The sequence below is a fragment of the Aphelocoma coerulescens genome, chromosome 4, assembly GCF_041296385.1.
Source record: "Aphelocoma coerulescens isolate FSJ_1873_10779 chromosome 4, UR_Acoe_1.0, whole genome shotgun sequence".
Taxonomy (NCBI): domain Eukaryota; kingdom Metazoa; phylum Chordata; class Aves; order Passeriformes; family Corvidae; genus Aphelocoma; species Aphelocoma coerulescens.
In genome coordinates, this window is record NC_091017.1 from 25,672,255 (window position 1) to 25,697,200 (window position 24,946).

Genomic DNA, 24,946 nt, shown 5'->3' on the forward strand with positions numbered 1-24,946 from the left:
CATTAGAAAGTGGTCAGTGGAGATTTTTTGGGGGGGCAAAGGAGGCAGCCATGGGGAGATGTGTGGGAATAGGGACTAGGCAATGGGAGTTTATGGAGGGCTAACACAGTCTGTCACTGACATCCTTAAAAATCTCCACAGGGTTACTCCTCCCAACCCCTTTTACAATAACCATTTCTTCAATCCACTTTTCTTCTGTGGACTTTTCTGTTGGGCATGTAAGGTGTGTCTGCTGCCACAGCTCAGGGCAGGGAGGGATCCTACCTGCTATGCAGGTGGCTAAGAGGTTTCTGCCTCCCAAAGCATCTCCAGGGCTGTCCTGGCTTGATTTGGCTGGCATGTTTGCTGACCATAGAAATACTGTTTTACCAAACATTTTGAGGAGCTCTCAGAGCTTCCCAGAAAAATGACTTTTAGCAGAGGGAAGGGAGTGTTATTGCCTCTAATAAAAGCCCACTAGAATGATCAAACCCATACACGGCTAAAAAAGCTGTGCAGCTCTGGCTTTGAAGCGCTTGCTTCAGCAGTAGCTGAACATTAGGGGTCCCCAGTGGACTTTCAAAAGCTTTGTTAGGAAAAAAAAAAAAAAAAAAAGCAAAAAAAAGAAAAAAAGGGCTGAAGCTTTCCTGAATTTGTCTACAATATAAATCCCAATACCCCACCCACCTACCAGGCAAGCTCTGTTGATACCAGGGGCAAAACAACAGCATTAACGCTCTGACGTAAAATGAAGACAGCAGCCGCTGTGCTGTGCCTACAGAAACCCAGGGCTCTCGGAGAGGGCCTTTTCTTTCTGCCCAAAGTCAAGCTTCAAAGCCTCCTGCTCCGTTTTGTTCTTAATTGCAAGTGCTACTGCAGTAGGAAGGGTTGTTTTTGTTTTGTCAATCCCCTTCCCTGCTTTTAGTTTATTTTCCTCAGGAGACATTATCTTTCATTTGCAGAGTGAATTCAGGGTCCTGTAATGGAGACTTAATGGGCGTGGGCAGCTTTAGGGGAAGCTCTGCTGTGGCACTGCCACACTGCACCAAACCTCCTCCAGCTGGCAAGGAGCCGGGCTCTTCCCGTGGGAGAGGAGCCAGCAGTGGGATTAGGCAGATCATTTGCACTTTTTGCATCCATCAGATGTTGAAAGGGCATGGGACACCCCAGCTGCCCCCCCATACAAAACACAGCGGGCCCTTCACTGGCACTGAGATGAAGACCACGGCTCAACTTCCACATGGAGGAAGGGAGTGTTCTAAACATATATTATATTGGCTTCTCGCAAAGTATAAAGGTCGATATTATATAATGTTAGAAATGCTTTTTGCTGTGTGGATGTAGTTTTCTCTCTTTTTAGCAAGAATGTTAGCAAGTGTGAACAAGTAAGATAACCTCCAAGCGAACAGAGGATGAGGCCCAAGGAGCTGCTAATCAACACCTTGTCCAGGGAGCAAAAGGGCCCAAAGGCTGCTCTGCCCGGAGAACGGGCGGCCAGGAGAGTCCGAGAGCCGCTATCCCCGCTCTGCCTGGAGAGACGAAGAGGCCCAAAGCTGCAATCAGCCCTGACTGTCTGGAGAATTAAGAGATCCACCCTACCATCAACTCTTGCCTAGCAGGCCCAACCCCAAGAATCACGAGAAATAAAACCACAAGGCAGAAGACTACGCATGCTCTAAAAAGGCGGAACCAAGGAGTGGCCATGCAGAACAGCTCCGGTGTAGATACAAAAATGCTGCTAGCGAGGATTTTCTTGTTATTTTCTAAGTCAGTGAGAGACTTTTCTCTCTCACAGAAGAGGTAGCAGGGAATGTAAACAACCCAGACACCTGCAACCTTGAAAAGTCTTGTTTATGGTATAGTAGAAAAATATTTTGACAATGGATGTTTTAGGATTTTAGCCAATCACCCCCAAGGGGTGGCTGGCCCTTTGTCCAATTAGGCTATGAAGAAAAAAGTCTATAAAAGAGTTTGTAAAATAATTAAATAAATCAATCTTGCTGCACAACTCCTGCCTGCTGGATCTTCTCCTCCTCCTCCTCCCTATGGCTGCGGGACACGGTGCTATACCGTAGGAACCAGGACTGCGGTAATATTTGGTGCTGCCCGACGTGATCTGCACTCTCTGACGTGTCCTGCTGCTGCGAGCCAAGCCGAATTCCTCTAGAGGTACGCTGCTCCCCTTTGCCCCCGGGACCGGGAGGTCCGACAGAACTGAGAAATGGCAAACAGCGGCTCACAAACCGAAGCTGCGATGCTGGTCTGGAAAGGTGTGTTTAGCATATTGCGCACCTCCATTCCTGAAAACTCAGTTTGGGAATTATTAGACTGGGCTACTTTAAAAGGGATTTCCATGGACAGAGATAGTGCCCTGGACTTTGCCTTATGGCAGGAACTCGGATGCGCTGTCCGACAGGAGCTCCCGACTGGGGACTCAGCAGCGTTAGAATTATACAAAACCTGGCGTTCATTATTTATCCTGCTGACAGACCTTGACTGTGATAGCAGGGCTGGCTCGTCTATCTCGGTGATGAGTGACGGAGGAACGTCCGAAGGGGGCCCCGTTGACTGGGTTTCCGGGGAAAATGACAATGGATTCAGGAAAACCCCCCCGGCTCCACAGGCAGAGCCTGCGACGGCTCACCCTGCACAATCGCAGGACTCCGCAGCCCCCAGGAACCCCGCGCCGCCAGAGGCGGGGGGGTCAGAGCAGCGGGAGGGCGCACAGCCTGCCTTTCCGGTCGGCTGGGCAGCGGCCACGGCTTATCCAGTGCCTCAGATCAGCGGCTTAGCCACTTGGATGCCCAGAGAGGCTCCTAGCTCGGTTCCGTACGGACCTGGATCTAACTTCTTAGCCGGCGTAGCGCCGGGCGTGCCTGCCCCGGGACTCCCTGGGTGTGGTCCGCTGCCCTCCCTGGCGCTGGACTGTTCTGCGCAGTCGCAGAACCGAGCCATCGACCTCTTAGTGCAGCATTTGCCTTTGCTGATGGAGCTGCCAAATTTATCCCGAAGGATGGAGGAACTCCTCACCCTGTTAGAGCGGCGAATGCCCGAACCAGCGCCGCCCGCGCCCCCCCCGCCATCCGCGGGAGACGCGGCTCCGAGCCGAGAAACGGCGCGGCCGGCGGCGAACCCGGCAGCGGCGCAGCCGCGGCAAAACCCGGCAGCGGCAGCGGCTGCGGAGACGCGGCCAGAGACGGCGGCTGCGGAGCAGCGGGCAGGGGCAGCGGCACCCAGAGCGACCCCCGAGAGCGGGCCGGCGGCAGCAGCGCCGGGCGCGGCTGGGGAGCGCGAAACAGCAGCGGCAGCGGCGACCGCGCCGAACGCAGCTGCTGTGCCAGAGGCGGCGGCGCCGAGAGCGGCTGTAGCCTCAGAGACGGCGACAGCAGTTCCAGTACCAGTTCGGTCGGGGCTGGCCGAGACAGCCTCCCGTATAGAAACTGGTGCAAAAACTGCCACGCAGCCAGCTGCAGTCTGTCCTGTCTGTTCTGCCTCTAGCGAACTTAGCCAAAGTGCCCCTCCACGTAAATTTCTGTTCACTCCCAGCACCCCAAAGTTGCCTTTGCCTGATGATTCCTCGTCAGGCAGTGAGGCAGATGAGGTGCTGGCCCCAGGTCGTCAGGCGGCTGTAGCCGCGTGGCGAAGAAAAAGGCTGCGCCGGTCTCGCCCCTGGACCTTTCAGGACTGCACAGTAACAGTGCGTCCGACGCATTATAATCGCTTCTTAGAGTCCCTTAAGATGCGAGCATTGGAGGAGGGTGACTGGAGGTCATTAGAAATCCTTGGAATGCCATATAGATCTGAGGATTCTGGGGGTAACGGGGGAGCTGTTACACTCCATCCACAGGCGGTGCCAGAAGTTCAGGATGGTAGTGCTTTCCCAAAAGGGGAGATCCAAGCTTTCCCAGTGTATAAGGCTCTCCCAGATTCAGGAGAGCATGACAAGCATGAGGTAATTGCCTGGAAAGTTGCCCAGGACCTCCAGTCCAAGGTGGCACAATATGGGCTAGGTTCTGCTGAGGTTATGCAGATAATAAGGGTGATAAATACGGATTTGCTTTCTCCATTTGATATCAGACACTTAGGTCAAATTCTATTTCAACCTGTACAATTTACAGTTTTTGAGAAAACCTGGAGAAAGCTGGCCGGCAAGACTGCATTAGCAAATATGCAGCTCCCTGCTGCTGATCCTAGACAGACAGCAGGAGTGGATGCTTTGATGGGGACTGGTCCCTTCTCTGATCCCAGTCTACAGGGTAACTTGCCCTCTAGCATCCTGCAGCAAGCCCAACAGGTCGGCATGGCTGCCCTGTTGAAAACCATAGAGTTGTCTGCGCCCAGAAAGCGATATACTGAAATAGTTCAAGGCAAATCAGAGTCATTCCTCTCTTTTGTAGAGAAAGTCGCTGCTTCTCTCGAGAAGCAGGTTGAGGATGACGGGTTAAGACAGATGTTGTTAAGGCAGTTAGTGAGGGATAACGCAAACGAGGAGTGCAGAAAAATCATAGATGCCTTACCAGGGGACCCTGAGGTAACAGACATGGTCGAAGCCTGTGCTAAGGTGGGATCTGGGAACCAGAAAAGGTCTGCCTTGGCTGCGTTCCTGCAGCCTGTTCACGCATCTTCTGGTCGTGAACCAAAGCCACCAAAACAGGTGAAGAGACGGAAGCGGCCTAAGCCGAGCCAAAAAGAGAACACACCGATCCCCCAGTGCAAGAGGTGTGGCAGGCCAGGCCATTGTACGGGCTACTGTAGATCCCGGACTCATGCCGATGGTCGGCCTTTGTCGGGAAACTTCCACCGGGGTGCAAGGAGGGGGAATTGCTCTCCGATGCAGTCGCTCCCCCAGAGAGTGGCACAGGTACAGGCACAGGCCTACCCAGCCACCCTAGAGACAGCACCCAGGGATCAGACGGCACCCACGGATCAGACGGGTTTGATGTCCACACCGCAGCCGCAGTCGTCTTAGACTCTAGCGGTATTTATAAGGTTCCCTTGGATGCATATGGACCCTTAGCCCAGGGATCCAGTGCGATGCTGGTGGGAAAATCTGATGTTGCCCATCAAGGAATCTTAGTGCACTCAGGAGTTATTGATTCTGACTTTAAAGGCCAGATTTGCGCTATGGTCTCCACGCAAAAACCCCCTGTAACTATTCCTGAAAAGACCTGCCTTGCTAAATTAGTGCCTTTTAAGTCTTGTGTCCCCAGGGTAGAACAAATTCAGGAAGATAACGGCAGTGGATCTACGGGACTTCCACAGGCCCTCTGGACTGCAGACATCTCTGACCAAAGGCCACAGATGACATGTACCCTGGTCCTGCCAAGCGCCCAACCACCCCGGATTCAGCTTCGAGGTTTGATTGATATGGGTGCTGATGTAACTATCATCTCCTTCTCTGCATGGCCTCCCTCATGGCCTTTAGCCCCGGTGGGATCGGCCATCGCAGGATTAGGAGGAACCACACAGAGCTATTTAAGTGAACGGCCTGTGGTGGTGAAGGATTCAGAGGGACACACAGCTACAATTAGGCCTTATGTTGCTACCACTTCCTGTAACCTTTGGGGACGGGATGTGTTGGCAGCTTGGGGCGTACGGATTGGGACAAATTTTAGCAGGGGTCACTGTGTGTAAGGGCGCACAGTATCCTACACTGCCTTTGTGGTGGTTCATTAACACACCAATCCGAGTCAGACTCTGCTCAGTTAGTTGAATTAAGGGCTGTTACCATGGCTTTTCAGCGATTCTCACAGGAACCTTTGAATTTGGTTACTGACTCTGCTTATGTAGCAGATATCACCCAACGCTTAGATTGTTCCCTTCTGAAGGAGGTGAATAATGCGGCTCTGTTTTCGCTGTTGCAAACCTTGTGGTCTGCAATTCAGGCTCGAGTGCATCCGTATTACATTCTGCACATTCGAAGCCACACCAATTTACCAGGTTTTCTAACGGAAGGCAATGCCAGGGCTGACATGCTGGCAAACCCTGCATGGGTAGGGCCTCAGCCTGACAAAATTGCACAAGCCAAGGCATCGCAGGGTTTCTTCCATCAAAGTGCACATACCCTGCAGAAGCAGTTTCATTTAACGCCAACCGAGGCGCGCGACATTGTCAGCGCTTGTGCTGACTGTCACGGACTCGCTGCGCCTTTGCCAGCGGGAGTAAACCCCAGAGGGCTAAAAGCCTTGCAGATTTGGCAAACGGATGTAACTCACGTCCCAGAATTTGGTCGGCTGAAATATGTGCACGTGTCTATTGACACTTTCTCCTCAGCTATGTGGGCTACTGCTCACACTGGAGAGAAGGGCCGTGATGTCATTGCCCATTGGAAATTGGCTTTCTCAGTCCTGGGCGTGCCAGCTTCTGTGAAAACCGATAATGGTCCTGCCTGTCGGGAAAGGCGCGGGAGACAAGCTCATGATTTCATGATCGGCAAGCCTCGATTTTATTGTCTTTTCATCTCTTATTTATACAACACTTAAACAGCTCATACATATTGCAAAACCTGAGCTCACGATTGGTCATCTTCTCTCGTGGGAACAACACACCCCGCGGTGATGGTTTCTTCATTCCAATCTGCTCTGGCTTGTGTCCTGTTGGACACCTTGATGATAAGAAACCCCTTTTCCCACGACAGGCTAACTCCTACATCCTGCAAGGCTCTATCTTATCATGTCCTCTGCTGCGCAGCCATTCCTCAGATAAGCTCTCTACACTTCCCCCGTTTTCTTTATGTGCTATCATGCTCAGAGTTGTTGTTTTTAGCAGTACCCTCTTGATACAAGTTAGAGCGCAGCTGAACAGGACTAATCCTACCAAAACCATAATCAATAAGAGAAACAATGTTTTTACCATGCTTCTTACCCAACCACCCAATCCCAGTTCACTGACCAGCCCATCTAGGCCAAAGAAACCTGTATCTTCCTTAATTTTTTGAGAGTGATTTATAAGCTGTTGAATCTCTGCATGAATAGAGCGAGAATGATCATTTAGATCCATGCAGCATAATCCCTCAAATTCTTCACACCCGTGTCCATGAGCTAACAACAGAAAATCAATAGCAGCTCTATTTTGTAATACAGCATGCTGGACTGTGCTTAAATCATCTGCAAGTGTGGACAGTACTCTACTTGTTCCATTTGCTTGCTTCACTACCCAGCAGCTTAATCTCTCTATATTGCGATGAGCTCGAGCTGCTGCCCCTCCAGGCAAAAATAGTGATGAAAAAATTACCTCCCACTTGTTCCACAAGGTCAATTCATCATCACAATTTGATTGGAGGGTCTGGGATAGGTCTCTGCGCCATCTGGTGGGGTGGGTTTTATTTGGGTGGTGCTGTGGAAGGGCTAAACTAAGCTGTCCGATTGTACACGGACCGCCAACGGGCAAGGTAGGGATGCCGGACCAAGCACGATTTCCGCAAATTAGAAAATATCCAGGGGGCAGCCTTCTGGGTATGACTGTGCCTGGTGCAGGTTTTTCCTGTGTCCTACCAGTGTGGTTGCACCACGATTTTTCCCATTCTAAACTGTTCCCTATGGGAGACAACCAAGTAGGAGTAGATACATTTTTCCAGCAGTTGGTATGCGTGCCTTCAGAGCAGTGTGAATTTCTGCTATCTATATAAAAGCAACTAGTGGCGTTTAAAGAATCAATCAATTCAATCTCTTGCGGCTCAGGCCCGAATGGGAGGCGGTCATCCCATACATCATACTGCTCGAAACTTTCAATGATGTTATTGCCAGTAATTCGGCCTGATCGGAACCCTGTATCATTGGCGGCTGACCTGAAATGGAGCCAAGTTGTATTTGTTAGGGGGACTCCTATTAGGCACGTAAGAAAAGGAGTACTTGGGGTAGCTAAGCTGGCACAGAACGTAGTTGTATTTAATTCGTGTGCCAAAGATACCCAAACATTTTGCCTTGGATCGAATAGCTTAGGAGGGTATCTATGCTTGAGGGCCAAAGTGCCTGGGACGCTTAGAAGACCCAATACGGCGAGTATACCGGCGGCACACATTGTCCCAGTCACGGGGTTTAACCTGCCACAGCTCTGGGACATCAAGGCCTGTCTTGCAACGGGCTTCTAGGATAGCGGAACGTTTGTTAGCTAATATGCTTTAATTCCCACCGCAATTCTCGTAGGTGGAGGTCTTTGATATTTTCTAGTAACGCTAAACTCTGATCTAGAGGTACTCCCGTTAGTTTACCAAGATTTTCCTGAGCTGATGCTCGATTCCACTGAAACTCACAATTGAGACACCTTAACCCTGTGGACACTTGTCGCTGAAAGATCCACCACTGTAAATTACAACCTCTGCAATGAATTCTAACCCAAGCTTAAATGGCAACAATTATAACAAACAATGCATGAGCGTTGGCAATGTGGCAAAAAGTCCGCGTATAATCGGGGAATGAGGGTCTCTTCAATTTCCCGTTCAGAGTCTATTAGAAATTTAGTATGGAATTCCTCTTCGGTGTTATGTAGCACTTGTGAGACCACCTGTTGGAGTCGTCTCTTCTTCCTCTGTCGCGGACTGTCCCTGCGTATAAGCTGGCTTAGTCCATTTGGCAGGGATCCACTGCGGTCCTGTCGGGGTAGAAACACAAACATAACCTCTGCCCCAGTACAAAACTTTGGCTGGGTCCTGCCATAATCCTGACTGGGGGTCTTTAAATCTGACCCACACTTCTGGTTGCGGATTAGAAGGTGGGGTAAAATGGATTATGGCAGGAGGAGACTGTCTATCTCCAAAAATGCAAAGATGATTTAAAACAAATAAGCATTTCAGTAGTTTGTCTTGGGTATTAGGAATGTCAGGATATTTTTCTAGATACTGTTTTAATGTACCGTGTGCTCTTTCCACAATTGCTTGACCCGTGGGGGAGTGAGGAATTCCCCTTTTGTGGACAATATTCCATTGGGTCATATATTTGGCTATTCGCATACTGCAATAGGCGGGCCCATTGTCTGTTTTAACTGTTATAGGGACTCCCATAATAGCAATACAGCTATTCATGTGGCGTTCAACATGTTTGGCTGTTTCTCCTGCTTGAGCAGTTGCCCACATAAAATGACTATAGGTGTCTATAGTAACATGAACATATTTTAGCCGTCCAAAGCTGGCGACATGAGTGACATCCATTTGCCAAATTTCGTTAGCCTTTAGGCCCCTGGGGTTAACACCTGCTCCTAAACCTAGCCCCTTATTGTGGAAACTGCACACGGGACACGCTTTAACTATGGCTTTTGCCTCTTCAATTGGGATACCAAATTCCCTTGACAAGCCTTTGGAATTCTGATGAAAAATAGCATGGCTTTCTCGCGCCATTGTTTGTTTCGGGAGAATATTTTGGGCAAGCGAGACAAGTTTATCTGCTCTTTCATTTCCTTCACCCAGGCCTTCATTCCACATGTGGCTGCGAATATGGAGAATGGAATAGGGGTGTGACCGTTCTCTTAGGGCGCGTTTTAGTTGCAGAAAGAGTTCATAAAGCCTTTTGTTTTGTACTTCCTTAATGACTGCATCCTCAATTCTTGAGGCGACGCCCACTACATACAGCGAGTCCGAAACTACGTTTAAGGGTCCAGTGAGGTGGGTTACTGCCCAAACGACTGCAAGTAATTCTAAGGTTTGCAGGGTATCATCTGACGAGGCGTTTATTAAATGCTGATGCCATTGCTGGTCTTGTTTCCAGACGACGGCTGCTTTCCTTGTCTTTCTTCCGGCGTCTGTGAATGCAGTAATGGCATTGTGGATAGGCTTATCTTCTCGCAAGGGTTTTGAAATCCAGTTCCATGCTCCTATCCACTGTAATGCCTTGGGAAACAGGGGACCGGTCTGAATTTTAGCTCCTGAGGACAACAGCGCTTCCGTGAGTGATGAAGAATTTAGCAAGTACCAGTCCAAGGCAGGTTTTTCCATCGGGAGATTGATGCACTCAGGTTCTTGTCCTCCAATTTCCAGAATGCGCAAACGTCCTTTCTTAATTAAATTAGCCAAATTTTCAAGTTTTGTGGTAATAGTTTTTCGCTGCTGCAACTGTGGTGATATCCATTCTAAAACCGTCAGCTCCCCCGTTTTCTTTAGCTGCGTAATTGCGCCGAGGAGGTGAGTTTCAGAATTCCAAATAGTAAGAGAGAGGGGGATGTCTGGATTAAGACGCGAAACAAAACCGTCTGTGATACAGGTGGTGATTTGTTGTAGAGCTTCTTGCTGCTGCGGCGTTAGGTGTACCGGTGCGCATGGGTCTGATCCTTTTAGTAAGGGACGGAGCTGGTCTAAAAGAACATTAGGGATTCCTACTATTGGCTTTAACCACTGCAGATCACCTAACAGTTTTTGAGCATCATTTAAAGTGGTGATTGAGGCTTGGATATGCAGTTTTTGAGGCTTCACTCTTTGATTGGTGATGACCCATCCTAAATACTTCCACGGGGAGGATATTTGAATTTTGTTAGCAGCTATTACTAAAGACCATTCTTGAAGAGAGGAGGTAATAAGCTGAATTTCTGTTTGGTCAAAAGGCTTCTTCTGCGCAAACAAAATATCATCCATATAATGATAAATGATGGTCTGAGGTAACTTTTGTCGCAGTGGCTGTAATGCTGCATCGACATACAATTGACATATGGTGGGAGAGTTGCGCATTCCTTGCGGCAATACAGTCCACTCAAAACGTTTGTCTGGTTCACCACGATTGAGAGCAGGCAATGAAAAGGCAAATCGCTTTGTATCATCTGGATGTAGTGGAATTGTGAAAAAGCAATCTTTTAAGTCAATAATGAGAAGAGGCCAATCTTGTGGCAACATTGCTGGATTAGGGAGTCCTGGCTGCAGCGCTCCCATAGGCTCCATACGAGCATTGACAGTTCGAAGGTCTTGTAGCAGACGAAACGTGCCATTTTTCTTTTGGATGACAAAAATTGGGGTGTTCCATGGGCTTGTCGAAGGCTTGAGATGTCCTTGTTGAAGCTGCTCATTGACTAGAGCGTGTGCTTGAAGCAGATTTTCCCGTTTTAAAGGCCATTGCTTAACCACTACAGGGTTATTGTCAGTCCATCTTAGTGGCAGCGGGAAATTCCAAGCAACGGCCCTTAGCAGAAATGGCGATCATCGGTAAGCACAAAACTCATTTGGGCCAATACATCTCTTCCGATGAGGCAGTCGACTGTGGGGGGTAGAGGGGCGATAGAAAAAGTTGCGGTAGTTTTCTTGCCCTCAATTTCTACAGTTATCAGCGGAGATTTGTGTGCTAGTTTCATTCCTCCGACACCAGTGATGGCTGTCATTGCTGGCAGAAGAGGCCAATGTGAGGGCCATGTGTTCACATCGACAATGCTGGAGTCTGCCCCTGTGTCTAGGAGGCTCTGTAACGTGATTGTTTCTCCTTTATAGGTTAGGGCACACGGCTTCCGTGGACAGCTATTAAGATCGATGGTGAGCAAGGTTAGTTCCCCAGTTGAGCCGTAGCCTGTATGAGCATTTGGTTGAGCCTGCAAGGGTTGCATGCCTTGTGTGGCTTGAGGCAAAGGTACAAATTGAGCTAGTCTTTGGCCTTTAGGAATCCTTACAGGTGGATGAACAGTATAAGCCAGTATGAAGATATCACCCTGTGAGTCAGCGTCCACCACGCCTGGTTGAACGAATAGTCCTAGGGCAGTGGCAGATGATCGGCCAAGAATCAAGCCTCCTACTGGTGTACCATTGAGGCAGATGGGTCCTGTTAGTCCTGTAGGGATGTTATGGATTTCAGACGTCAGGAGATCACAGTCTACTGAGGCTGCCAAGTCCAGGCCGATGCTGCCACTTGTTGCTGGCTGGAGGCAGGGCAAGGGTTTGCAGCTGCTACTTGTGTCCCTGCGCGGCTGCTGGACGCGCTGCTCCGGGAGTTTCCCTGCTTCTTGTTGCGGCAGGCATTCGAGTTATGCGTATTGGATTGGCATTTGTTGCACCAAACTCCGGATGCTGAGCACTCCCGACGAAGGTGACCCGACTGGCCACATCGATAGCATCTCATTCTGTTTCTCTCTGGAGGCAACCGGGGGCGCGTGGCTGCTGCTTGGAGGGGAGCAAGGGCGGCCATTACCTGCGTCTGAGCACTAGCTGCTTGTTCCTTCAATCCCTCCCCCAGCTTTTCTAATGCGTGGACTAAAAAGGCTTGAGCACCTGAGGGCAAGGTCGCAGCTTTATCTAGTAATGCCTGAGTGGTCCAATCACCAGGTATAGAGGTAATCAGAGATCTAGTGGCAGGATTGCTATTTTGCAAAATGCACTGTCTTAAAATAGCATCTTGCATATGATCGGGTATCCCTGCCCTAGAGATAGCATCCATAACCTTATCAACAAAGGAGCTTAACGATTCATCACGACCCTGCTTGATGCTCATATATAGGGGGGTCCCTCCCGATGTCCTGACTTTATCTATTGCTCTCTTAGCTACTGCCATTGCCTCCCTAAGTTTATGTGGCCCTAGTCCAGCTTGAGCTTCAACTCTGAGATACAGGCCCTGTCCCATAAGCTCGTCTACAGTAAGGCCTGTTAAGGGATCCCCTTGGGGTCTGGGGAGATTAGCGCTACTTGCCGCTTCCTCTCTCCACCTTGCCTCAAAAAGCAATCTCTGAGAGGGGGTGTAAATGAGTTTCGTGATAGCCAGGATATCGGCAGGCAGGAGAATGTGGGCATTAAAAAGATAATCTAACATCTGCTTAGCTGGTTCACTAGACACCCCAAAGTTACTGACTGTTGCTCTCAGCTGGGACAGGAGTTTCCAGTCGAGATGGGCAAACTGCGCGTTCTGACCCCCTTGCGCATTAGTAGTGAAAACAACAGGGAAAGCCATCGCTTCTTGTGCCGCTGCTAGGAGCTCGGAATCTCCCCTTTCCATGCCGTCTCGGGCAAGCGCCTGCCACAACTCTCTCCTCCTTGCTGCCATAGCCTCCGCCGGGTCAGATTCTGCCCCAGGGACAGGCTCCGTGGCATTAGAGGGGTCGGGCGGCAGCGGCGGGCATGAGGGGGTTAATGCAGAAACGGCGATTGAAGCGGAAGGTGGGGGGGCAGGCAGGGGGGTAGGCAGCGCGGGGGATTGACTGTCAGTGGGGGGTGGCTCTGGAGGAATCTCAATAGTGGCAAAGGCGGGGGGGTTGGGGGCTGTAGGGAAAACCGAGGAGTCATTATCTTGGTTACGGGAATGCGCTGTCTTAAAACCTATGACTGCTTGCTTCTTTGCCTGCACTAACAGTAACTCATTATGAACTGCTTTCCAAAGTTTGCTTATTTTCTTGGCTGACTTATCATCGTCTAAAACAAGGCTAAAAAGTTCATCCCCGTACCTCCGCCATTCTGCTAATTCGTGAATGCTGTGAGGGTCGTTAAAGAAACCATAAGAACGCGCGTGAGTTAGTAGGGAAGGGAGGTCTTTTTCTAAGTTAAAAGCTTTAAAGTGACGCTTAAGAAGAAAAGCTTTAAATAAATCCTGTGCTGCTTGCCTATCCATACTTACGGTACCGTTGCTAGCCCTCCAGGCTTCGGCAGCACGTATCAGCGAACCCACCGGTGTGGTCGTTCGGGCACGGAGACGGAAACAGTTGTTCTCCGCTCTTATTGCCGTCCCTCTAGCTGCAGGACCTGAACCCAACGCACCTTTCCTTGTGGAAGTGGGGGTAGGGGGGGGTACATGACGTGCCTTCTGTTCGGGCGTCAGATGTCGGGAAAGGCGCGGGAGACAAGCTCATGATTTCATGATCGGCAAGCCTCGATTTTATTGTCTTTTCATCTCTTATTTATACAACACTTAAACAGCTCATACATATTGCAAAACCTGAGCTCACGATTGGTCATCTTCTCTCGTGGGAACAACACACCCCGCGGTGATGGTTTCTTCATTCCAATCTGCTCTGGCTTGTGTCCTGTTGGACACCTTGATGATAAGAAACCCCTTTTCCCACGACAGGCTAACTCCTACATCCTGCAAGGCTCTATCTTATCATGTCCTCTGCTGCGCAGCCATTCCTCAGATAAGCTCTCTACACCTGCCTACGCCTCGGAGAAGACACGGCAGTTTTTACACCTATGGGGTGTAGACCATACCTTTGGTATCCCACATTCTCCTACTGGCCAAGCCATTGTTGAATGCGCTCATGGTACCTTGAAGGGTGTTTTGGACAAACAGAAAAGGGGAATGCATGGAGAAACCCCACAGAGCCGACTAGCAAAAGCTTTGTATACAATTAATCACCTTACAGTACCACAAAATTCAAATAATCCTGTTATTCTGAATCATTTTTTCTCATTGCAGTCTGCAGGTGACAGACAACTGCCCCGGGGAAAAGTCTGGGTGCGGAATTTACTCACTAACCAGTGGGAAGGCCCACATGAGCTTATCGTCTGGGGTCGTGGGTATGCTTGCGTTTCCACAGATACTGGGATATGGTGGCTACCTGCAAAATGCGTTCGCCCTGACCTACGGCACCAGAGGCAGAACAGGCAACCTCTGAATGATGACCAGAACGCCAATCATCCAAATGGCGACCAGAATGTAGATCATCAGCCTAATGACTCTTCTGATGATGACCAGGATGTCAACCATCAGGCAGATGGTCCTTCCACAAGCAGAGACTGAACTTTAAATTTCTTGTTATGGAGTCAGATAGTTAAAGCCTTAAGGACATATTTAGAATTAATAACTGATGTAGATTTCTATTTGGCATTAATAGTAGAGTTGTTATCTTATAAAACAAAAAGGGGGAATTGTAGTTACAAAAATGCTGCTAGCGAGGATTTTCTTGTTATTTTCTAAGTCCGTGAGAGACTTTTCTCTCTCACAGAAGAGGTAGCAGGGAATGTAAACAACCCAGACACCTGCAACCTTGAAAAGTCTTGTTTATGGTATAGTAGAAAAATATTTTGACAATGGATGTTTTAGGATTTTAGCCAATCACCCCCAAGGGGTGGCTGGCCCTTTGTCCAATTAGGCTATGAAGAAAAAAGTCTATAAAAGAGTTTGTAAAATAATTAAATAAATCAATCTTGCTGCACAACTCCTGCCTGCTGGATCTTCTCCTCCTCCTCCTCCCTATGGCTGCGGGACACGGTGCTATACCGTAGGAACCAGGCCTGCGGTAATACTCCGGGAAAAGTTTTAATATGGATGAAGAACAGACAGTAAAAATGGTATAAAAAGGACTCACCTCTAGCATCAGGTGTGTGTCTCTTATTGCCTTTATATTAAACCCTTTAAATTCTCACAGGAGAGTGAACCTCGTTTTTCACAGGAGGGCAGAAGGCGAGGCCAAACACTGGCACTCGTGTTTGGATGGGAGCAGCGAGGTTCTGCCCAGCCCACCTTAGCACTGGTGGTATTATGGAGAGTGTCCCCTCTTTCCTTATCACTCCAATGAGTGCACAGGCCAACACACTGCCAAGCCCCAGCAGATTTCACTGCTGTATGAAGCTGTTCTGCACCAGAGAGGTCGGGGCCTGGGAAGTGGTGGGCTTTGCCAGACAGGGGGATCCCATGCAGGCCCAAGCAGGTCACATGCAAACACCAGGCAATCACAGAGCATCGCACACAGATCTCTGCATTTTGTGGAAGCCACAAGGCCTGGAAAATGTCTCTGTGTCTTGGGAACCCTGCTCAAAGCCCCTGACTATGGCATTGGTGGGGTTCCTGTATCTGGTAAGGGAGGAGATCTTACCTACAGTGCAGACAGCTTCAAGAAAGCCATTTTGTTAAACATCCCACTGCTGAATAGCAGTGCTTTAAGGAGACCCCCAGAAATGGAAGACACAATAGATTTGTCTTCCAGAGGCTAAAATAAGTGTTATGGTAAAAGTGTCTGACAAGACCTGACAGCACTTTAAAGGGCTGTCATTTCAGTGTCCCACAGCTGACAGCTCTGTCATTCAGCTCTCAAACATTACCACATATGATAACCCACATCGCTTTCACTTATGGATTAAAAAGGTACAAGTACTGTAATACTATGTCCTTAGTGCCCTAAGAATTTCTTAAGGTAAGACAGATGCAAGATGAGCTTTGCATTTTTACTTGGTTCATGTTCTGCATGGGATTCTCCCTGGCAACTGGTCCCAGAAGGATTTAGGACCTTTTGTAAAACCATCTCTGCCACATAGTGGGTACTGCTGGGACAGCACCTGGCAACATCCCCTCTCCTTTGGCAAATTCCTTTTTTTTTCTTTTTTATGGTAAAAGTTGCAAAGGCCTGAAACTACTCAAGGTTATCCAAAGCCTGGATGGGGCAGTGTTAATTAAAGGTGGGTGTGAGCCCTCAGGCCTCCCTGGGAACACATCTTGGCACGAGGCTGAGTGGTTCAGGGGATGCTGCAGCTCTCAAGAGCTGGCAGTGCACTGTCAGCCCCAGTGCAGCTCTGCATCACAAGTCCACAGCACAAGCCCAGCCTTACAAGCAAACACCAAGGTGTGTCTGGCCTCATCCCCTGCCCTGGATGTACAGGGGGGAAAAGCAGTGCAATGTAAAACACCAGGCTGCATGGAAACCTCCATCACAAAATAAAATCTAAATATTTTAAGGTTGTGTCAGTTTCCCTGATATTATCAAGGGGCCTCTGAGTTTCCTGCTGCCAAATTATCTTTATAATGAATTAGACTGTAGTTCTGCCTCACCAGAAGAAAGGTGTGGATCCACACCTCAGGGAGCAGAGTTTTTCACTGGACAGTAAAATATATAAAGAATACTAACTCTAAATGCAATTATCCTTAGGGTATTCCCAAAGGCAGTAAAGCATCTGTGATTCTCCAGCTCTGTGAAATTTATCACTACCAGGTATGTCAACACATACTCTTCAGCAATCAACAAGACCTGTTTGGGGAAAGACTTAAGTGCAGGCAGAATAAGCATCTTCCAGTGTTATACATCTTAACTGGGACTTCCTGAAAACACAACGTCATCAAGCTAGACATTTTGAACCAGGCACCACCATGTTTTCAAACCCATTTCCAAGCAGCTGTTTTCTCTCAGTCACAAGTTGGAGATCAGGGCACCCCTGCTAGCTGTGAGCTTTGCCTCACCCCAGTAAACAAGGACTCACTACCTTTCTTTCACACTTGAGGCACCGGGAAGGAAAGGCACAACACCTTCCCCCCAAGCCTCCCTTAGTGTTGTGGATAATTGCCATCTGCTTTCCAGTTTGCTCATGATTAGGCAGGGGGATCAGATAAAAACCCACTGCATGCCACACAAGGAGTCTGGAAAACACCTACCTGTGACAGGTTACTAATACTAATTGGCTGCGACTGTGAAGGTGGCACCTCTGCAGTTGTGGACCCCCCAGTTCATTCTTCTCTGCTCCACCAAGTGCCCTGGTGCATGTCCTGTGGCTCTTCTAGAAGAGCATTAAGATGGAGGGGCTGCTGAGTTGAAACCCAGAGAAAGCCCTGGGCATGGGGAGAAGGAAACAAGACCTTCAGTAAAGATAAACAAACTGTACTTCTTTTTCTCCAATCGTACTATGCTTGCCTTCAATATGGGGTTAATAAGAGGATTGAAGTATAGTCGCAGTATGACCCAAAATGAGTTCACAAAAGGAATTGAATTATCCCTTAGGAAAAGAAAAATATCTGGGCACTGTTTGGAAACTAAAAGCAAAATTATCCTCTGTAGCTGGGGTACAGCAGCAGGTGGCTATGATAGAAACAAGGGGACCCCCAGATGCACACTTTTAATCTTGTCTGCTCAGGGAAGGATTGGTAGATTTTGGGAGAAGAGCCTCTCAGAGGTGGAAAGTGTTTTCTCAGAGTTCAGAAAAAATAGATGAATTGCGATGACAGCCTCTACCTGTTGCTACCACACATCCAATACTTCTCCAGTTCCCCATAAAACAGCCATTTAATTAAGGAGTCAGCTTGACAAAATTAGAATAAACTCTGCTGGAGCTCATTGATGACCAGATCCTTTTTACTGCCAGTTTTCCTCCAAAATGAATAGCAGGCTATCATAGACTCCATCATAGATGACTTTTGCCTGGCTCTCCTATTTGCCACTCACATCAGTATGGCTGACTGCCTTAAAAACAGCAAAATCAGCCAATTTTCCCCCTTTCCCATATGACTCATCCAGCACAACACTGATTGGTACTCATTTGTTTCCCAAAATGCCTATGTGATTGTGTCCAAGTTAGCAGCAGCAGCATTTTTATGAAGCACTTTTAGCAAAATGTCAGTGGCTTTGCCCAAGCTCTGATAAATATCTGCTTAAGATGAACTGAATCCAGCAGGGACTTTACCCCAAAGTCTCAATTCAGCAACACAGCTAAGTCCACACTTAAATTATTTTCTATTAAATTATTTTGCAAAGTGGGATGAACAAATGAGTCAGGGCCTTGAGTCTCTGGCATGTTCAGCAGTTCCCAGGCTGTTTGCCCAAAGCTTACTGACAAAACAGCAGTAACAACTGTAACAGAACTCACCTTTTCAGTGATGAGGAGAAAACCCAGTTGCACACATCCTCCTTCTTATATGAGGTGGGAACCAGACCAGTAAGTAGTTTCCTGTACCCATTGAAAGATAAGATTTGGGATAATTTTCCCCCTATGTATATAATGGATGAAAAACTGTAGCATGAAAAGCCTTTTGTAGATGCTCCAATGTTTAGAAAAAGCTGGCTAAAATGAATTCTCATCATCCAAAGGATGAGTGCTCAGCAGAGAGATGGAAGAAAGGTTCCAGTGCCACTGAGGACTGGCACAGCATTGCCAGCCCAGCTGGTCCTTTCCTGACCACCTTTACACCTGGCTGTACGAGGGGAATGAGTTTTGTGAATAAAACGCATGTTCACAACCTGTCAAGGATGCAGTCTGGTGCTCCATAAGTCCCATTTAATAGCTAATAAAATTCAAACCAAAAACCAGAATCCTGTTGGATAAGTAAATACGAAGCCACTGTGATGTGTTTCCATGCAAACTTTGCTGGAGCGGTGACAAGTTGCCACTCAAAGACCCTGAAGATCCCTTGGTTTCTTGCCTGTATACAACGATGGCACCTGCCTTTGCCATCCTCATTCACGTATAGAAATTACCTGCCTGGAAGTTGGCAAGCACTCATTTACCCAGCAATCCCAGCTGATCACTACCTTATAAATGGGCAGCTCAGATAGTGCAAAATTTCTTTTCAGGTATTTCTTCTGTATTCACCTTGGCTCCTGAGGATGGGAATTTTGTGTATGTCTCTCTCTGCCTCACCACCACTGCTGTAGCACCCAGGTGTCTTGGCCAAATAGCAAGACCACACTGCAGCAGATGAGCAGAGCTAAATCTATCGTCCATTTGTCCTAAAGCTTGCTGGAAACTCCTCTTAAAGCTTTCTTGATCTAACTTGCTGAGACAAAACAACCAAGGCAACTCCCATCTCCATAACATCAACACTAAACTGAGCCAGTCCTGGCAGGTAGCAGGTCTGAGCAGTAACCTGGGGACTTCAGGCACTGCCCTGATTCAACCAGACAAAATAACACAGCCCTGATAGGCTTTAAGCATCTTAAAACCAGCAGTCACATAAACCTCAGAGTTCACTGATACATCTACTGGCATCCTGTTACCTCTTACATAACAGCAAGGGCAGTTTTCAGTGTAGCAGAAGCACAGCATGAATCGGGGGCGGGGGGGGCAGCAGCACCTGTGAATGAGATACACACCCTACATCATAGTGCAGGAACTATTATTGTATTTCCTAATTCCCAGCTGCGTACACTCCTCTGCTCCAGAAGCCGTGGACACCAGCCACGGCTGCCTCAGGCCTTGCAAAAGTAACACACCCAATTTTCCGGTTTGCTCTGACCACCGTTTGCATCCCTGTGGCAAAAGACAACAGGTTGGGGTTTTTTTTTGCTTGATGCAGGAAAACACTGCCCTGAGGAAACCCTTTAGAGTTCCCTTTCCTCTTGCATTTGTTCAGCATAGAGGCACAGGGTACTTATGTTGGTGAGAGCAGGGAAAACCAGATTTGGGCAGAGGGGAAGACAGCAAGAGACTACAAATTTTCTAAGCCTCAGCAGAAGCATCAGGTGGTTACAATGACTCTTCCCTCAGTAAAGGCAAGTGGCAAATGTCTTTTGACTATCTACCTTTGAATAAAGGTGCTGCAAGAGGAGGCCTGTGCTTGTGTCTGCTCTCTAAATAAACCAGCCTGAATGTATAGTTTACATTGCAGGGTCACAGAGCATGGGCTTTTCCCAGATGAGGGCATTTTATTAACTAAAGAAATGCCATGAGACCAACAGTAATCCACCCAGGATGCCTGGAGCAAACTCTTCTTTTGTAAATGGATAAGGAAGTTACAGGTGCTTTAATGCCCACAGCTATAGAGAGAGCACCTGGTTGCCTGTGGCCCAGGCATTCTGGTACCAGAAATCTGGGATGTGTCTGTAAAACTGATACAGCAGTGGCTGAAACTGCAAACAGACTTTGGGCACAAAGGAGACACAGGAGAGGGTACCCCAACAAGTCCCCTCTGAAGTCTGAAACTCAGGGAACTGTAAAGGCTGTTCTGACCATTCAGGTACTCATCTTTCAGTGCAAGTAATCTGTTCACACACAACAGCTATCAGAGGCACCAGGAACAGATACATCCATAGGTCCTTTCTCCCTCACAGGTACACCTGGCTGAAGGACCTCTGCTGAGAGGCAGGGACCCTGCTGATGTCACATTTCATTACTTGGATCTCCTGGTCACCTCTTTCAGCCTGGTTTTCCTCCTCCAATCCCATTAACCAGCCCACTGCCATACCTAAGAGAAGTCTCTAAAGCCATAGCATGGCAGGATGTCATTTTGAGAAGAAAAAGCAGCGTGAAGGCCCAGTTTCTTGAACTGCTCTACCAGCAGGTTGCAGGGTAGATGCTCCTGCACAGGGAAGCCCTTTAAGAACATTACCTCATCTTTAGGACAATGAGTAGGGGATGAGTGCAGTGAATGTTGGAATTTCAGGAGAGTTTTTCTCTGCTTGATGTTCTGTTTGCCAAAAGAGAGGTGATGGGTGGTTCCTACCTTGGCAATGTATTGTTTCTGTCTTGTGAGCAAATCTCTCTTCTTTCCTTCTTTCTGATGGGCAAGGGCCATCGTGTCCTGCCCTCTCCAGAGGATGAGGAAATGAATTCAGTGTGAGAAGGTAGCTGAAGGGCCACCTCATCCTGGTAGCCAGCTCAAACAACAGGATTTGTTTCTCACTTCATGGCATGAGGGTGCCTCATGCTGGTTTCTGCTCTCCAGTTCTGAGCAGGCTAATGTACTTCAAACTGAAGTAGGCTCCTCCAAGCTTCGCATGGCTCTGATTACATAGCCTCTGCAATCTTGAGTAATTATTATTGCCAAGGGCTCCTCAGAGTTCAGCACGAGGACTGCCAAAATTGCAGTGCTGCAGAGGAGTCCCCTCCCTCAAAACTCTTTCTGACCCCAAGTGCTGCTGGGAGAGTTGGGAAGGGAAGATCAACTCAAAATAAGAAGGCTGGATAAAGAAAGAAGGCCTTTCTTCAGTTTCAAGGGTGCAGCACTAACACACCATTTTTTCGTGTTGCTTGCAGCACATCTCAACTCCACTGTTCATGAAGCAGCTTGACAAGGGAGGAGTTGTTGTCCCCACTGGCTGGGACTATGAAGCACATCCTTGGTAGTGAGCAGGATTTCACACTGCAGACACCCTCTGTTGAAAACTAAAAGTGTAGTCTCGAGTGTCAACACAGACAAGTTCATTTCTTGAATCTAAGGGTAGGGCTATGCCAGCAAGCATAGAAATGAGGGTGGCAGAGGAGGCTAACAATTCATGGCAGTGCAAAGATCCAGCCCCTGCCAATGATATCCCACTTGAAGACACTGCTTGACACTAAAACCTACTTGCACTGGGGGCTGGGGTGGGGAGTGGGCACAGGATATTTTCCCATAGCTTGAACCACAGCTCAGCTATGACTCTTTTGCAGCAGCTCAGGAGAAAAAGGAGAATTGCTGGATATTTCAAAAAAATTGAAGAGAGAAGACAAAAAAAATCAGACACTGGTTTGGGGACAAAACCATTAGCTTGAGCTGTCAAAGAAGAACAGAGAAACCAACAGGGAGGCTCTGGAAAAAGCCAACAGAGGAAAGGTCAAAATACTGATGCTCTGCAGTGGAGCTAAGGGATGGATGCCCAGGGCAAAGCCACAGACATGCCTCAAGGCCAGAAGGCTTAATCCCTCTGCCACAGGAGCCGCCTTACACTTAGTCCTGTCCCTGAGCAGTGACAGGGAAAACTGCAGGGTCAGGAATGCCCCTCTCGCGAAGGGCATTCCTCTGATGCTGCCCCTCCATTCAGTGTCACTCCATGCCTACGGAAGCACCACTGCAGGAGTCTGCAGAGCCCTCCCACTGCCTGCGTCCTCCACTGCCCTCCGCACAGCATGCTGGAGCTAACTCGCCTTTGAACTGCACTTTGTTGAGCTGTGCTTCAGCAAATTAAACTATTTATTAGTCCAGGCTTAATGAAGCCATTCACCACTCAAAAGGTTCACCTGGAAAGCCCACAGCGTTACCCTTGTGGTGGGGAGGCTGTAGTCAGTGCTGAGAGCATCCCTGTGCAAGACCCAAAACACAAGCAGTGGCTGTGCCACTGCAGGCAGGGTTGCCACTGTCCTGGGTGCAATGCTCAGGCCCCATAGACATATTTGGGTTCTTCTGGTTGACTGGGGTTTTCTACAGGGTTCTTTCCTGAAAGTCTTTAGGCAGCCTGATGATTTGTAAATATTTTTCCACTGAGAGCCATTGGGGTAGATGGGTGGCCAGAATAGCTCCAAAAGAATAAAAAATACTAGTCCATGGCTCATTAAACTAACATTGCTGCTCATCTGGAGCACAGGAAACTGCTCCTCCAGACCAGGAAGAGAAAAATCCTCATTTTAAGCACCAAAAGGCTTTCCATGGTTTTTTTCTGGAATAACTGCAGCCACTAAGGAGTAAATTCACTTCCAGGAGAAAACACTCAGGAGCCCACAGGGATTCCCAACTGCATTATAGGGAAACAAGTGCCTCAAAAATTTACAGGTTTTTAGGAAAATAAATGTTTGTTTTGCCTCTCTCTTGAAGAGAGAGAGAGAGAGAGATAAAAAAAAAACCCCAAACATTCAGGCAAACAAGTCTATTAATATTTACATAGAACATAGGCATATATTTGCTCCATAATGTGTTAGCTAGAGAACAAACCATCTGCAGCCCTCCACCCAAAAAAAAAAAAAGGACTCCCAGGTGCGAGTACCAAAAAGTCCTGCTAAAAGCCTCCTGACCTGGTACAGCTCCAGACCAAGAAGGAAAGAACAGAACCACCCTACCACTACTCCCTTGGAAATGGTTCATATTAGCAGTGGGGGCTTTGCTCCTCCCTGAAGCCACCTGTGGACAACTCCCATCAGAGCCAGCTGGTGCAGCTCACCTAATCACAAGGCTGGGTTTTTCCCCTTTATTTGAAAAACAGCTTGATTGGGCTCCACGTGGAGCATCGTGCTCCTGTTACTTATGTTATGGTTTTAAAGGCAGTCACAGTGATTCACCTGTGAATGATGTTTACTGTGTCCCAGTAGTCTGCCAAGGTTTCTGTGCATGACCTTGGTCCCAAGAACAGAAGTGACAGGTAAAAATGCCCAAGGAAGAAAAACGGAGAGGTTTTCTTATTTTCAAAATATTTTTTTATTGTTTTTAAATAAAGTTTCTGCTTAAGCCAAGGGAAAATCTGAATTTGTGGCCTGTCCGCTCACCTGTGTACGGCAGCAGCCCTGGCCCCTTTGTGCACCACTGGGCTCAGGACATGTGGCTAGCTGCAATGAAACACAAGATTCAGGAGACCTTGTTTACTTTCTGCCTTCCTCAAAAATTATTACTGATATTTTGTGGAGTTGGTTGAAGTATTTAAGAGATTGAAGGCATTGACCATGATTTCTGACAGTAGATTCAAAGCAGGTTATAGTCTCTCTCTGTGAAGTTTTGCACTGCTGAATTAGATCAAATGCTGATGCCCTTGGGGGCAATAAAAATAATTCCAGCTTGTGACAGAAAATGAATTATAATTCAGAATAATTCTTAGTAGAAATCATATATTGTTTAATTACAGCCATAACGGCTATTTGATTTTGAGATAAGAAGTGGTTACCATAGTGACCCAATTCTTAAAGATGATTTTTGCCTAACGCTGTATAAAACGCTTTATGATACCTGCCTTCACAAGAAAGCAATTTACGAAAATGAGTTTTCCTGGTGTTAGGCCTGGGGTATGAACAAGCAACATAGGCTATATATGGAAAAACATTCCCCATTTCGTTACTGCCTGAAAAGCCCATTTCCCTGCAAGCACACTCATAGATGTTGTCTCAGATTCAGAGCAAGCTACAAATCTTGCTCAGCTTTCAAGACCATGTAGACTCTGTGGAAGAATTTCAAACCTTTGAGGAGTATTAGAAAAAAATGAGCAAAGGAAATCAGAGACAGAGACATATTTGTTCTGCAGAACAAGCCATCCCCTACTGCCTACCATCAGGGAGGGTAAAAAATGTTTTTACTTACTCTGAACAGTCTTAATATGTATTTCTCTAATAGACCATCCATCAGCACTTTGAGGAAACATACCCTGAAGTCACAACCATTGCTAGAGTCAAGCAAAGGCACATTTTGACATGTGAAGTAAAATGCAATCCTCAGTGAGACTAGTAAAAATTATCATTATTCAAGAATATAATCTTTTTGGGGCTTCTTTTGGTAATCCTTGCTATTTCCCTGCATCCCTATGGTGGATTTAGAGGGACTGGTCTGCAGGGTTGCTCTAGAGAGTGCAGACCTGCTCCTGTGCCAACCTGTGTGGGAAGCCAGGTGTCTGGCTGCCTCCCACTAATAACCCACCATATGTCCCTGGCAGCCTGGGAGGGTGATGCATCCCATTTTCACTTGGGTTGCCTGGTAGTGAAACCTGCTTGCCCATGGGC

General features: G+C 47.9%; 2 long non-coding RNA genes across 2 annotated transcripts; both read right to left on the bottom strand.

Annotated features, from left to right (window-relative positions):
- Window positions 1-6,397: 6,397 nt before the first annotated feature.
- On the bottom strand, window positions 6,398-14,327 carry LOC138109547 (uncharacterized). Its single transcript, XR_011150555.1, has 2 exons — window positions 13,482-14,327; window positions 6,398-12,037 (listed from the first exon to the last, which is right to left on the bottom strand). It is a non-coding gene; the product is annotated as an uncharacterized lncRNA (long non-coding RNA).
- Window positions 14,328-16,795: 2,468 nt separating this feature from the next.
- Window positions 16,796-23,389, bottom strand: LOC138108983 (uncharacterized). Its single transcript, XR_011150178.1, has 3 exons — window positions 23,261-23,389; window positions 18,428-18,508; window positions 16,796-17,396 (listed from the first exon to the last, which is right to left on the bottom strand). It is a non-coding gene; the product is annotated as an uncharacterized lncRNA (long non-coding RNA).
- Between the last annotated feature and the right edge of the window lie 1,557 nt (window positions 23,390-24,946).